This window comes from Podarcis raffonei, chromosome 12, assembly GCF_027172205.1.
Source record: "Podarcis raffonei isolate rPodRaf1 chromosome 12, rPodRaf1.pri, whole genome shotgun sequence".
Taxonomy (NCBI): Eukaryota; Metazoa; Chordata; class Lepidosauria; order Squamata; family Lacertidae; genus Podarcis; species Podarcis raffonei.
Genome location: NC_070613.1, coordinates 28,913,113 through 28,924,287, shown reverse-complemented (window position 1 = coordinate 28,924,287; position 11,175 = coordinate 28,913,113).

The following is an 11,175-nucleotide window of genomic DNA, read 5'->3' as shown; positions in this document are numbered from 1 at the left end:
GATAATTTAGATTCAGATATCCCAAATGGAAAAAAGAGAATATTCTTATATGCTACAACTGCTGCAAGAATGTTAATAGCTTGAAATTGGAAAAGTGAATTAGTACCAACAAAAAGGGAATGGAAGGGTAAATTATTTGAATATCTCAAACTGACAAAAATGATGAAGAAAATTTGGAGACAGCCTAACCAAAAGTTCCAAAAGTAATGGGAAATTTATAGATATTACCGTACTTAAAAAAACAGTGCCCCCAAGTCAAAACCTGGATTTGCTTTGATTAATTTTCGCAAACCATAATATGGATTATAAGTATAGTATGTGGAAAACAGTAGAAATGATGAAATGATAAAGAAGCAGTTTAACAAATAGACACAACAGACCCGCTTTGAGGAAGATGGAAGTCTATCAGAGAAGAAAAAGAATTGGGAATAAAGATTATGGTGACATAATGCTGTGTGTAAGAATTTATAGATTTATGGTTCTATGTATTGTTTTTTTGTTTTTTATTGTTGTCATTTTATTATTTTTGTTACTTTGTTGTATGTATTTGTTTATAAAGTAAGAAAACTAATAAAAAGCATGAAAAAAACCACATTTCAATTTATCTAACTTGCATATTGCCTTTATATTTCAACAGAAATCATTCATAACGTTTTACGATGCTGTGTATTTTAGATCTGATGTGAAATTGTTTTATTTATGGATGTACTTCCACCTTCTGTTTGGGGAAAAGCAGATGTTAAATGCTGCAAGGAAATTTAATAGCCATCAATTGCCACATCTTGAGGCAGTGAGTTCCATAAATTAATGAGGCAATGTATGAAGTATTCCTGCATCTGCCCCCCACATCATTTCATAGACTCTCTTCCCTTCACAAACACACACACACACACACACTTTTTTTAACAAAAGAAAACTGAATTCTGCACTTAGTTATTTGAATTCTGTGTGTTCCACTTACTCCAGCAATGCAACACTCATCTCTACTGAGTGGAGAGATGCAGGATAATAATTTTGTCAATTTCACTTTTCATCTTTTGAAATGGACAGAAATGAGCAAGAGAATATCCTCTCCTCCCTAAAAGCTCTACCTTCCCTCTGCCTGGCACATGGGATTGGATATGTAAGAAGGGGTGGTGAAACATTTGCACAAAGCAGCAGGGTGAAGTTGGGTACACTACATAAGCTTAAAACCACCATCATGAGACATTTGGTCATTTATGGTGCCAGCAGTATACTTCTATTCTACCTGCACAATTAATTTCCCATTTTGACATGTGACTTTTAATCACATGCTAAACTGGGTAATGTTTGGCAAGAGCACGGGAGCACTGTGTGTTTAGTACAAGCACGGTGTTTTATCTGGCAACATCAGAGGGCGTAACCTGAATTTGAAGTTTCTCTGCATCAGATTCTCGCTCTAAGCCCTTTGTACGGATCAGTGTGACAATGTTGGCCCCACAGAAGGAGGCCTGAGATAGATAGATAGATAGATAGATAGATAGATAGATGATAGATAGATAGATAGATAGATAGATAGATAGATAGATAGATAGATGATAGATAGATAGATAGATAGATGATAGATAGATAGATAGATAGATAGATAGATAGATAGATAGATAGATGATAGATAGATAGATAGATAGATGATAGATAGAATGAGATCTCTTGGCACACCAAGATTACGTCCTGCTGTCACTTGGGGGCAGCAGAATGTCTTGACCCAGATTTACGAAGAACGTGTCACATGAAAAACCCTCTTCTGTTATTTCAAAGACTAACCAGCCGCCCTCTCTCTTTCCCCACTCAGACTCTTCATGCCCAGCTTCTGTACAAGGCTTGCACTGTATAGTACCGTATTGGCCTGAATATAAGCCTCACTTTCCCCCCCCAGTTCTGACCGTGAAAAGTTAAAGTGCGGCTTACTTTCATGACCTTACGGTGTACAGCCAGGAGCGCGGGGCAAACAGCACCAGCAAAGTGGCGCCCGCCCCACACATAGTCCCCCAACCTCTCCCCCAAGGCCGGGAAGAGAGAGAGTGAAGACTGGGAACAGCTCCCCACCCCCACCCCAGTATGCAGCCAGGAGCAGCAAGGAAGGGAGCGGCTTATATTCGGGTATTTTCCTTTCTTTTTTCTTCCCTCCCCTCCAATTTTACAGGTGCGGCTTATATTCGGGCCAATGTGGTAAATATCAGAAGTCACCGTTATGGTTTGATTTTAATTATTTTAGTGCCAGTAGCCAGAAGAGTGCTTGTACTGTGACACCAGGGAACAATGTGGAATGCTGGCTTTGCATTTTCACGCAGCTGACACTTCTATATTTACATTTCATTTATTTACCTTTCGGGGCAGATGGAAACTGGATCTGGCTTGTTTTGCCCACCGCATTGCCCTTGCATTCGGCTGGCCTCCCACACACCGCCCTCAGCTGAACTCCGCTCCACCAAATACAATTTGCTTCAGTGATCAAACAGCACATCCAGCCTACACACATTTTCAAAGGCCATGGATGCGAACCTGAAAATTTACCCTGCTCCGTTTGTAAACAAGAGTCGTGCTTAACATCCACCTATTCTCAGTGCACGCACTGATGTTCAATTCAAAGCGAACCCTGCGTTTGCCCAGCAATTTGTCACCCTGTGCCAAAAATTCATCACAACCATCCTAAAACTATTTTTAGCTGTTTTATTATATGTTTGCAGATCGCGTTGACACATATGGAGAAGACGCCTCGCATATTCATAAAGAATAAAATATAATATTGCATACCCTCCATCTCTCCTCTGATGAAAATAGGGATGTCCCATTCCATAATGATAATTTTACTATTTATAACCCTGCATGTCTTACTGGGTTGCCTCAGCCACTCTGAGCAGCTTCCAACATATATGCAAACATAATAAAGCATTAAACATTTTTTAAAAAAACTTCTATATGCAGGATTGCCTTCAGACGGCTTGGGGTCAGATAATTCCATACCCTCCAATATTTCTCCACTGAAAATAGGGACATCCTAAGGAAAAGTGGGACATTCTGGGATCACATCAGAATCCGGGACGGCTTCTCTAAATCAGGGATGTCCCTGGAAAATAGGGACATTTCAATGGTCTGATATTATACATTTTATCATTTGGCAAGATGTTGGGTTGAGGCTATAAAAGGCCTCATCCCACGCCTTCTGGCCATCTTAAAGTATAATATAGAGGTAACCAATGTGGGGCCCTCTTGATGTTGGACTACAATTCCCCATCATCCCCTATGCTGTCTGGGAGTGATGGGATTTTGAGACGCAAGCATCGTCAGTGGAAAGAGGGAGGACATAAGAACAGGCTAACCTTTCCTTTGCACGGCCAACTATGAGACATTTAGGTTCCCTTTGTTTCTATATTTGCTCACCCATTTATTGCATTGCCTTAAATTTTAGCAGAGCCTTAACCTCTCTCGTCAGTACAGCACTGTATGAGTTAGGCCAGTACAATTTCAGGTGCTCCCTTCACCAATCCTCAATAGAGTTTTCTCAAGTTCAGTAGCACCTTAAAGGCTTAACAGGCTTAGCCATTGCATCTCATGACAGTGAATCCAATCCATGAAAGCTGATGCGGCGATAAATCTTGTTATTCTTTAACTTGCTGCAAAACTCTTGGTTGAGTTTAAAGATCAGCCGTGAGATGTATCAAAAGTCAATTTAGCATCTTCCTATCATCAGGATACATTTCCAGTGCAGGCAAGTGCCGATGTTTACATAACAACAAAAGCATTCAAAAGACTTATTTCTTGCGAAGAAAGCCATTCTTTCTCTGCAGAACCACTTTTGCCGCCTAGTGGACATTCTTTATTATAGCAGCAAAAGAGTATTTTGTTGATTTTTGACTGGAACTTGTTTTTGGTGCTGGCCATGGATCATAGTGTAGTACCTTTAGAACAACATTTACAAAACCTGGTGATCCTATTGTCAAGAAAGAATTGCGTTTGGCTTCCTTTCAGTTCATCCCAGATTGCAGCCTGCATATAGCTCTGTCTTTAACAGCATTTCTTGGCTACCCTAGACCAGGGATAGGGAAACTCAGACTTGGAGGCTAAATGCAGCCCTCTAGACGGGCTCTCCCCCTCTGACATCATAGCTCTCCCAGTGACATTAGTGATGTCATTGTCATCAAACTGCCATTCCATGTCCCTGCTCCCACTTTATCCAGATTTATCCTTTCTGGAGGAAACCCAATAATTTTTTAGAAATCCGTAACCGGAAGAACAGAGATACGATTCACCTTAATCAATAGCTTGACATCATGACAACATTGGCAACATACGAACAGACAACTTATAGATGCAGACTTTCTTTGGATAAATGCAATGCTATCTGGAATGACTTTACACAGAATATATTAGCTTATTGAAAAGTATATGTATATTGGGATAATAGGATTATGTGTATCTGTATATTAATGTATGGTAAGGTAACAGTTTCAGGGGGGTTTTTTCTTTCTCATTCACTCTTTTTTTCCCCCTCACTCTACTTATAAATGAAATTTTCTTAATAAAATATAATTAAAAATGGTAATTAAAAAAAAATCTGTGGCCAAAAATTCTTTTGCAATATCTGAACTATGCATTGACAGTATTAAGCCTCCATCTGGAAGCCCAGTTGATAATTTTTCCTTATGATCCTGGAACCTTACGGTTTTTTTAACCACTCAAATGTCTTTTTAGCTGGAGTGTCTTTAGTTGCATGTTGTATTGTGAGGGCTATGTAGCTGTAACGCACCAGAAGCAGCATAACCTCAAAAAATGTGGTTGCCCTCAAATGTGCCTGTATCGTCTTTTCCCCACAGATTAAAATTGACCCTTTGAAATCATCTCGACCTTTGTAGCACAGTCTAATGCACATTTTCCTGAAAGTAAATCTCCACTTAGTGTGGAATGTATTTAGAAAGGGGTGGGGAGGGCCGGATTTAGGTTTGATGAGGCCCTTAGTAGGCATCCACAAACCCGACCCTCCAGCTGTTTTGGGACTACAGTTCCCATCATCCCTGACCACTGGTCCTGTTAGCTGGGGATGATGGGAGTTGTAGTCCCAAAACAGCTGGAGGGCTGAGTTTGGGTATGCCTGCTCAAAGCTACTGAAGGTAATGGGGCCCTTTATATGTCCAGCTGTCCTTTGTCAACAACAAATTGTCTCTGTTTTTTGTGTTGAATACAGTATATGCTATATGGTAATTTATGGAACTACAGTGGTACCTCGGGTTAAGTACTTAATTCGTTCCAGAGGTCCGTTCTTAACCTGAAACTGTTCTTAACCTGAAGCACCACTTTAGCCAATGGGGCTTCCCGCTGCCGCCGCGCTGCCACTGCACGAACTCTGTTCTCATCCTGAAGCAAAGTTCTTAACCCGAGGCAATATTTCTGGGTTAGTGGAGTCTGTAACCTGAAGCGTATGTAACCCGAGGTACCACTGTAATAGGTATCTAAAGCCATTTGCACATGCAGAATGTATGTGCACCCTATATATAGAAATGAGCAAACCAGTGATATTTTAGGGAGCAGGCTAGCAGGCGGGGCCCATTATTTACATCACCGGAGCCTACAAAACACAAAACACTGTTGCTCTATGTAGGTTTTCTTTTATTTGTTTTTTATCTTATATTTTCGAAATGTACATCCAGTTTTTTCCTCTTTATTTTTTTTTGGGTGGGCCCAAGAATGTGGGACCCTAAGCTATAGCTTGTTTAGCCTATATGTAAATCCAGCACTGGGGGTGGGGAGGCAGGAAGGGCCAGTTCAGTAAGAGAGCATATGCTTGGCACACAGAAGGTCTCAGATTCAATTTCTCATGTCTCTAGGAAAGACTCCTGACCTGACACATTGGAGAGTTACCGCTACATGGTACCTTGGGTTAAGTACTTAATTTGTTCCGGAGGTCCATACTTAACCTGAAACTGTTCTTAACCTGAAGCACCACTTTAGCTAATGGGGCCTCCCGCTGTCGCTGCACTGCCGGAGCACGATTTCTGTTCTCATCCTGAAGCAAAGTTCTTAATCTGAAGCACTATTTCTGGGTTAGCGGAGTCTGTAACCTGAAGCGTATGTAACCCGAGGTACCACCGTAGTCAGTATTTGACAGTACTGAGCCAGACGGATCAGTGATCTGACTTGGGATAAGGCAGCTTCCTCTGTTCCTACGAATGCAGCCTTATGGCGTTGTCCTGTGCATTTTTACTCAGAAGTAAGTCCCGCTGTGTTAAATGGGACTTCCTCCCAGCTCAGCATCCTCAGAATTGCAGCTGTGGTTGGTTAATCTCCCTATGCAACCAATTACAGCTTGCATCCCTAGCTTTAAGCTTAAAGATCAGGTTAAAGATCAACTTTATGTTACTCCAGAGGGAAATTGAACAAAACAGTAACATGCATTTAAAGTAAAATTAAAAGAAAGCTCACTGCCCGGCTTCTCGTTTTAATTAAACTTGTGCTCATATAAGACATGCATAAGTGCAAGTTGTGTGGTTTCCTTGGCATGGTCGCTGCTCTGAGTAAATACACCGTAATATTATTTTGTTTACTTTCCCCTCCCTTCCAGATTTTTGTATTTTCCTTACCACTCTGTGTGGCTTGCTTCAGTTTTGGCAACTAGACAAATGACACGAGGGTTGAAAAAGTTCAGGATTATATATATATATATATATATATATATATATATATATATAATCACAGATAAGTCATAATGGTTCAACTTTTAGCAACCAGGAAACACGCACAGATGTGAGAGGCACTGAAATAAATACCGTCAAGGCCTTATTGTACTGCTGCTGACGCCTTCACCTACCAGGCGAGTAACATCGTGTTACAAAAGTTGGGTGCCACCCCCCATTCACTGCCAAGCAATAGCAAGATCTCAGGGAGATCCAGGCACTCACCCAGGATCTGTGTTCCTTTGGAGAATTGAGGCACGATGGAGACTGAACTATGGTTTATTCCCTTATTTACACCTTCAGTCTGCATGGAGGGAGATTTTATTTATTTATAACCCACATTTTCCCCTGACAGGGACTCAAGGTGGCTTACTAATTAAAAATAAGGAAAACATAGGAAAAGCCATCATTTAAGAAAAAACACAAATTAAACATGGATAGAATTAAAAGATGCAAGACTACTTATAGAAACAGGTCCCTGAAACTGGGATTATATACCATTACATTCTGCAACATGTTTTCTGCATAAAGGGGGGGGGGCTTACACCTACCCTTTTACCCTAGGAATGCTTCCAGTATCCATTCATTTATGGTAGGTCATTATCGGGGGTGGGGGAAATAAATAGAAATTTATAAAAGCAAAATTTTCATAGAGCTCTTTTGTGTGGTCTTGTAAGTTCTTTGTAGCACTAGAACTGTAGAATATTGCACTCATTTATCACGATTACTACAATAAAAGGGAAATTTCTCAGGATACAGGCAAGGAAGTTACAAAGATATACATATTGTCAGGTAGGGTGGTTAACTTTAAGATGTCTCAATTATTTTGTTTTAAAAGCCTGCACGAAAGACAATGCAGATTGTAACATATCTGCATTGTAAAAATAAAAAGGTAAAATACCCCTGGATGGTTAAGTCCAGTCAAAGGCGACTATCGGGTTGCGGTGCTCATCTTGCTTTCATGCCGAAGGAGCCGGCGTTTGTCCACAGACAGCTTTCCGGGTCATGTGGCCAGCATGACTAAACCACTTCTAGCACAATGGAACACTATGATGGAAGCCAGAGCGCATGGAAACGCCGTTTACCTTCTTACCGCAGTGGTACCTATTTATCTACTCGCGCTGGTAGGCTTTCAAACTGCTAGGTTGGCAGAAGCTGGGACAGAGCAACGGGAGCTCACCCCGTCAAGGGGATTCGAACCACTGACCTTCTCATCGGCAAGCCCAAGAGGCTCAGTGGTTTAGACCACAGTGCCACCCGCACCTGCATTATAACACATGCAGAGATCACATCTTACAGCAAGAGGGGCTTGTCTGCAACTGCACTGAGCCCTCTGCTGCCTCTCTTTACGCCTCTCAGTAACCCCTGCCACCCTGCCGGCAACAGAGTTTGCTGGATCAGGCCCATCTAACCCAGCATCCTGTTCTCATGCTGGCCAACCAAATGCCACTAGGAAACCCGCAAGCAGAATGTGAGCACAGGAACACCATCTCCTCCTGTGGTTTTCCAGCAACTGGTATTCAGAAGCCTTTCTGCCTCCAACCAGGAGGGAGAGCAAAGCTATCAAGGCTAACCATTGAGAAAATAATTTCATTTTGACTGAGATTTGCTTAATGCTGCTGCTGCTTCTTTGCTTTATTAAAAGTAATTAGAAAAAGACTTCTGGCCCTTTAATTCAAAGTTTGCATAGGGTCTGTTCTGAGTCACCAAGTCTCTGCAACAACCTCGCTGTAGCCTCTTTATTGGCATTTACTGACATGCCACCCACCTTGAACTCCAAATGTGGATCCAAAGATTGCTGAGCTGTGAACACGGTATTTGTGAAACTCTGCCAGTATTGTAACCGCCCATATAACCTCAGGAGAATCAAAGCAAAACCATGCTGAAACGTTCAAAAATAGCTTGAACACCACCATTGAATAAGAGGATGTTCACTGGCTTCTGAATCCAGACCTTTAGAAACACATTTCCTAGAAAAGCCAAGGAAACTGCTTGCTTGGCCTCCAGATGGAAGGTTTAGTACTTTTAAGAGGAAATAATCATCATTGTCGATTAAATAGATATTGCTCTTCATCGGAAGACCACAGGACAGTTTACAACAAACAACACAAATGTCATAATACCTCTACATCATAGGAATCAAAACTAGTATATAAATATAATAAGGAATACATAATAAAATAGAAATTCTTGTAACAGCAGCAGCATAAAAAGAAGAGAAAATTGTTGTTTTTGTTTATTAAATTTGTTTACTGCCCTATACCCGCAGGTCTGAGGGCAGTTCACGGGATAAAATCACAGCATGAAAACACAAAATACGCAATCAAAATAAAAACAAAGATCAGAAACCTGGTATCAAAAGACAGCACACAAATACAGTACAGTGGTACCTCGGGTTAAGTACTTAATTCGTTCTGGAGGTCTGTTCTTAACCTGAAACTGTTCTTAACCTGAAGCACCACTTCAGCTAATGGGGCCACCTGCGGCTGCCGCGCCGCCGGAGCACGATTTCTGTTCTTATCCTGAAGCAAAGTTCTTAACCTGAAGCACTATTTATGGGTTAGCGGAGTCTGTAACCTGAAGCGTATGTAACCTGAAGCGTATGTAACCTGAAGCGTATGTAACCTGAGGTACAGCTGGCTATCCTGGCCACCCACAGAAAATGGCAAGACCCTCCCAGATCTCACCTGGGCTCTTTCCTTTCTTCTTCCTGTCCTTCACCCTGGGAGATCTTTGCTTCCCTGCCTCTCACTCAGGGTCCTTCGTTAAATTAAAGACTGTCGTGTTTGTCTTTGCTTCATCTCTCTGGAGCATGTGTGTTTGCTTTTAAAGTTTGGGACAAATCTGGTTTACAAACTAGGCTTTAATTTCACAGAGATGGAGAGCGTCTGCTGTTTCTTTGTCCTAGAATCCTTAAATGTGTGGCCTGATATCCACAGCATTTGGGAGGTCCTCCATCAGCCTGCAATCTACAAAGTGACCTCGCGGAATCAATAAAGGTATTTCCCAGCTGTGGATTCTGCAGTTCTGCTATAATTCTGCCATGTTTCTTTTGCATTCCTCAGTGCACGGAGTGGCCCTTCGGATTTTACCATTGGAACCTGCAACAAAATGTTACAGTGAGGAGTGATCCCTGCCCAAGACTCCATCCCATTCACACACACCGTTCTGTGGCCACTGCACACACTCCGGACAATGGCTATGAGCAGCTGCCTGCCTGGTGCTACTCTTTGCAGAACGTTGGGGAAGGAAAAACCATTCATCCTTTCATATGTCTTTGAACGCATGGCATGCCTGCCATGTATTTCATGAGAGAATTCCTATCCCCTAACTTTTGTTCTTTCCAAAAAACCTTCCACATTTCTGGAATATGACAGGCCGCGAAGGCTTATTCAATCCTCTGACATACAATACAGCCATTCAACACTAAAATATCAAGAGGCCATGTTCCTCTCCCCTCCCCCACAAATGAATACATGCACGCACACATTCCTGCAGCTTTCAGAAGGCAGTTGGTAAAGGAATCAGAGTGTTCAGCGTCTTTGAAGGGATTCACATTTTCCCAGCTGTTTGTGCTGTTGCAGCTACAAACAGGGTTTCCTGTTCTGTTCCAAACCTGAGGCTGAAGGGACCCTCACATGCAGGGCCAGGCATAGGGAATATATTTGCACCATCCTTTGCTAATTCTTTATACTACGCTGGGCAGGGGTTATTGCTCAGTGATAGAGCATCTGCTTTGAATGCAGAAGGTCTCAAGTTCAATCCCTGGCATCTCCAGGTAAGGCTGGGAATGCCCCCCCCACCTGAAAGCATGGAGAGGTGCTTCCAGTCCATGTGGACAATACTGAGCTAGATGGACCAATGGTCTGACTCTGTATAAGGCAGCTTCCTATGTTCCTATAGCTGCCAGCTGATCCTAATGGGTTTTATCCTGTGTACTGTTGCTCTTGGGTGGGGGTTATATGCCATAGAGGGAGGGTCTACATCAAGAGGGCCACATCCCTGCCCTATGACGAACCTACCATTTACATAAAACTATGAACCAGAAGGAGACGGGTTATGTTACCACTTGGCCCAGCAGAGGCCACCATGTTGCTTATGTGTGGTGTAGTGGTTCAAAGCGGCAGTCTTGTAATCTGGTGAACCGGGTTCGATTCCTCGCTCCTCCACATGCAGCTGCTGGGTGACCTTGGGCCAGTCACACTTCTCTGAAGTCTCTCAGCCTCACTCACCTCAGAGTGTTTGTTGTGGGGGAGGAAGGGAAAGGAGATTGTTAGCCACTTCGAGACTCCTTCGGGTAGTGATATAGCGGGATATCAAATCCAAACTCTTCTTCTTCTGTTTGGTATTTACGGTTTTGTACAGTAAAATCATGTTGCCTTATGAGAGAAACATTACGCAGTACATTTCTTTTGTCCTGCTGCCCTACCATTTCTGTACACGTCAGACAAAAGGGTAAAACATGGCTGCCAAGGGGCGTAGCTAG